The sequence below is a fragment of the Camarhynchus parvulus genome, chromosome 1 (genome assembly GCF_901933205.1).
Source record: "Camarhynchus parvulus chromosome 1, STF_HiC, whole genome shotgun sequence".
Taxonomy (NCBI): Eukaryota; Metazoa; Chordata; class Aves; order Passeriformes; family Thraupidae; genus Camarhynchus; species Camarhynchus parvulus.
The window spans coordinates 90,792,487-90,797,334 of NC_044571.1; positions in this window are offsets into that span (position 1 = coordinate 90,792,487).

Sequence of the window (4,848 nt, forward strand, 5' to 3'; positions counted from 1 at the left end):
CCAATACAAGTATAAGGATTGTACAGGGGAAAACCAGCTGTGGTTAATGATCAGCTTGACTCTGTAATGATCAATCAGCCTGTGCACTTTTGGGAAAATGACCTAATTTGGATTTTGAGAAATTACCTCTGCTCTTATTTAACCATTAGTCAAAATTTGAAGCAGAGGCTTCACTGATTTTTGGTTAAAGGAGATGTTGACCTTCCTTTCCTCCCTACCTCCCTTTCCTCAAGGGAAACTTCTCACTTCAGAAATCAGCCAGTGAAACCAGTCCCAGCAAGCGATAGAGTTACAGTGCTTTATCCTTGCTACTTAGACCTTTCTGCCAAATTCTGACTAGGGATGCTGGTTTATCACAAGGCTTCACAGTGAGTCCATGCCAGGACTTCATATCAGCCTTGCATTGTATTTTCCTACTGCACTGCTGTCTTTCCTGTATTTCTGCTTTTGGTCAGATACCTGTAACAGTCTAAATAAGGCAAAACAGTGGATTACACCTGAAAAGTGAGGGAAAGGCAGGCTAAAATGTAACTGCTGGTCGTATCACCATAACAAGCCCAGACTACATTTTTTAGGGTGGGGGCACCCTTCAGTAATGCACCGGCATCATAAGCATGCAAATACTTCAAAAAGACCTTTGAATAAAAAACTTTTCCACTTTGATGTATACAGATGGAGAAGCATAAGTGCACACCCAGATGTGTAACATGGCATTGATGATGTGGAGGTACCATATCCCTGGCTGAGATGGACTTTCAGGTAAGGACACACGTGTATCCTCTGTGTTGGTCTGTCATGCTGCACAAGGCAGCTTTGCCCCTGGCTGTGCTAAATGGCAGGAAGGGGAATGAGCAAAGTAAAGTTCCCTGACCAGGTACTAATCTACAGTGGCTTAGTTGAACAACCTAATTAAGAAATTTCTTCAGTCTGATCAGGAAGATGACCAAAAACATTTCAAAAAGCATCAGACACTACTTTTCTTTAGAGCTACTGGTGATAGCAATGATTTCCTTACCCCAGTTTGTTCCAGCTGAAGGCTTTGGGGCTCTTTTAGGCAGAAGTTCATTTTATTTTCAAATCTTCTGAGACAAATTTCTCCAGTTTTCACTGAAAGTTAGGCAGCCTCAGCTGCCTGGCCTGGAGGACTATTGAATCCCACCCCAACTGCATCCTCCCAGAGATACATACAGAGATACCTTCTGACCCTGAAGTACTTGCCTCCAGGATCAAGCTGGCTTATTATTGTCAGAGAAGCAGGTCCTCAGTGCCTCACAAATATGTGCCTGAGTTTGTGAACCCAATCAATTTTCCAACATTGAAAACTGCAATGCCAATAGCCATCTCCTGGCTTCCAGCCCATACTTCACCTTTCCATCCCCAGCATCGGATTAATCTTATTTTATCTTACAATTCTCAGATTGTAAGATAAAGCCTGTGCATTCCAATGGGCCCATTCCTTCTTTGTCAAGTCCTATGGAAATTTTGAAATTCCATGTAATATAAAGCAGGCACCAGTATTACAGCCTTAGAGTTAAACATAACTTTGGCCAAGATTTGCAGATCTGGTTTTATTTTGTGTATTTGCAAAGCTGTTAAACAACATCCTGGTGCTTAACAATTCTGCAAATGCACAAAACTGGTATTTTTTAAAAAAGAAATATCTTAATGAAATAAAAAATTCTGTTTCCTGAGCAGTATTTTTTTCTGAATTCTCAGATTTAGTAATTCCTGGATTTTTTTTTTATTATAGCAGCACACCGTGGCAATTTCATACGTAAACAGCAAAAGCCACTCAAATTACTCTGTGCTTAAAATGCTCTTACTAGTAAAGCTATTTTAGTATAAATGGCTTTCTGTTTATTGCTTGTGAACTTAATTACAGAGTAATTGCAGTTATATTAATTCAGAAACTTAATGCCACTTATTTTGCTTCCCAATGGGAGTGATTAGAATGGCAATGGGAGCACTATTGCAAAGATTTTCAAACCATTTTATATTTCTTTTAACAGTCCCTTACAGCACACAGTCATGAAGCACAGTGTGATTTGCTTGAGAATGTCAGGGATAGTGAAAGCAAACAAACTTGATTTTATGCACAAATTCTTTTCATTAAAAAGAAAATTTTAAAAATGTGCTGTCTGCATATTCAAAATGCTGAAAGTGCCCAACTCAGCTGAAAGTTTGAATCCCCACCCACAAAGCAACAGCTGGCAGAGGCATATAAGCATTGCCAATACCCAATGGTCAAATGGAAATCTGATCACAGGAAAATTCACTCAGCCTGGAAAACTAATTTTTGATACTGAAACAATGCAGTTGGGGAGCAGCACCAGACCTTGGGGGAAGCCAAATGTGAGCTGAGCAAATGATGACTATTTAAAGCCTCTCCCTGTGGCCTTTGCATTCAAAGAAGGGCATGAAATACATCCAGAGCTTAGGTCAGTGCTCAGTAAGTTCTGGATCCCCCCTACTGCTGGAATACTTGGTCTCAGAGCTCCTGTATTTTCCGTCATTTGTCTGTGAAGTGGAAACCATGGCTCTGTGTTAAGCAGGCAGACTCCTGTGTATTGTCCCCAGGACTGACAGAGGAACCAGGATTAGTTCTCATCTCAAAGCAAGTTGAGCTCCCTGCTTTCAGAAGTGTGTCCCAGCAATGACAGAGCAGGAAGTAAATATCAAAGATGTTTTGGCAACTGAGGAAGGGAAAACATGGGCAAGTCTGCTTGGGTACTCTGTCAGGAAAGGAGGAAAAACAGCCATCTGAGCCTTTTTTGAGTACTTTATGGATCTTCCACCTGGTATGCCTGTATAAGCATGTATAAGGGAGAATGCATTCTTACCATGTATCACCAAGTAGAAGAGCCTAGGTGGAGGCACCAGCCTCCAGATTCAAGTTTTTCTCTCAGTTTCTCTGCCCTGTGAAGCCCTAATCATCCTCTATAATGTGGAGCAGGCCTGCCTTAAGTGCATGTGCATGACCTCCTGTGGTTCCTTCCACCCTGAAATAACCTGTTTCAAAGTGAAAGCTGTGTGCTTCACATTTCTCTCTCCTAACCTTAGAGATTTCATGACCTACAGGAAAGCTGTATTGTGCAAGCATTCTCCCAGCAACAAGGTTCAATCCAAAGCCTCTGACATCTTGGGAGGACATTTTACCTGACAAGAGGACGAGTCAGCAGCAGAGAACATGTGCCCCTGCCATGAGAGTGCTGCAGGAAGATGGCCATGTTACATTTCTGCATAAACACTGTGACTTGGAGCCTTTACAGGGTAGGGGACTCCCTTTGACACTTGTCAGAGATTAAGGACAGAAGGGAAAAGGTAACCATGGGACAGGTGTGTACATGTCACTGAGCAGAAGGAATTTATGGGATGGGCCTGTCTCCATTTGTAAGTAAGCTACACATCATGGCATTCCCATGCAGCTATGGAGAAAGGATCAGTATTATTCTGTTTTTGTAAGAACTGAATGAGACAGCATTGCTCAGCTCAAGATGCAGTGTCATTCCAGTTCATGCTGCAGCCTTCAGTGATGAGTCAAAGCAGCTTACAGTAACTCCTAGATGGAGGGGGAAAAATCCCTCAGAGGTGGGATATCTTCAGTGTTTACTCTGGTAGGACCTCTGCTTAGAGATACCCATGGCTGCCAATTTCTTTTTCTGATTGTGATGAGTGAAGTGCAAAGCTGAGGTCTCTCAAAGGGGTGGTGAACAGTCCGACACAGCTGCTCGTCAGTGAGTGTGGGGGCCAAGTGTGCTGAGAGAAATGTGAGAGATAAATCTGTGGTGAGAGCCTCCCTCCCAGCACTGTGCTGTGCTGGTGTTCCCCAGGACACACAGACAAGCTGCTGGGAGCTGAGCATGCTTTGGGGCTGTAAGGCCTGGATTCTTCTCAGCCAGGGTAATGCGCTGGGAGTGGGATGCAGGCGAAGGAGGTTGAAGCATCCACTCATAGCAGCTCACTGCCATGAAAGCTGGCTCAAGCTGCCTCTGGAACATTTGTCAGAGCAGCAGTTTTTCAGTAGCTGCTGAGTACTCATGTTTTCCAAACTGTTGTGGTTTTCCCTTTCTTTCTCAAAAACGCTCAGTAGTGTCAAGAGGCCGGTCATCCATTCATGAAAGGGAATCTAAGTGTGTTTGAGTTTTGTGAATGGGCTGCTGAGCAGCTGGTGTCAAAGAAAACCCCTAGAAGTCAGAGTTGGTTTCTGTTCTATTTAGTTTCCTTCACTCACCTGCCCCAGAGATCAACCTCACCTTGTGTGGAACAGGAGAGCATGGCCAGGCTTAGCCTTTGAGCCCACCCCTCAAAAGGAGATATTACCAGGTGTCCCTCGAGGAGAACAGGGGACATTTTTGGGAGCACGAGGGTGGTCAAACACCAGGCTCCAGGGAGCGTTCGGAGCCGGAGCTGTCCCTGCCCATGGCAGAGGGGCTGGAACTGACCCATCTATTCTGCGATCATTTTCTGAGGTGGCGGAGCTGCGTGCCACCTGCTGAAATTCGTTCTTCACCTAATCCGCGTGGCTCCCATCCACACTAAATCGATTTACTTTCAGGCTTTCAATTATCAGAGCTGAACCTCCCTTAGGTAAGACCAACACGTCAACTTGTGTCGCCAGCGCTTCCTGGAGCCGCGCCCCACGAGCCGCAAACGCCCTTCGCTGGCACTGCAAGGCCGTGCGTGGCATCCGGCCCCGCTCAGGGCGCACGGGAGGCTGAACCCTCCGCTCCCCACGGCCCCGGAGCTCCCAGCAGGCGCCCTCGGGGCCCTCCCAGCGGAAGCCGCTGTGGGCGGTGCGGGGGCCGGGCTAGGGCGGGACGGGCGCGGCCGCTGCCGGCTTTGGGTTTC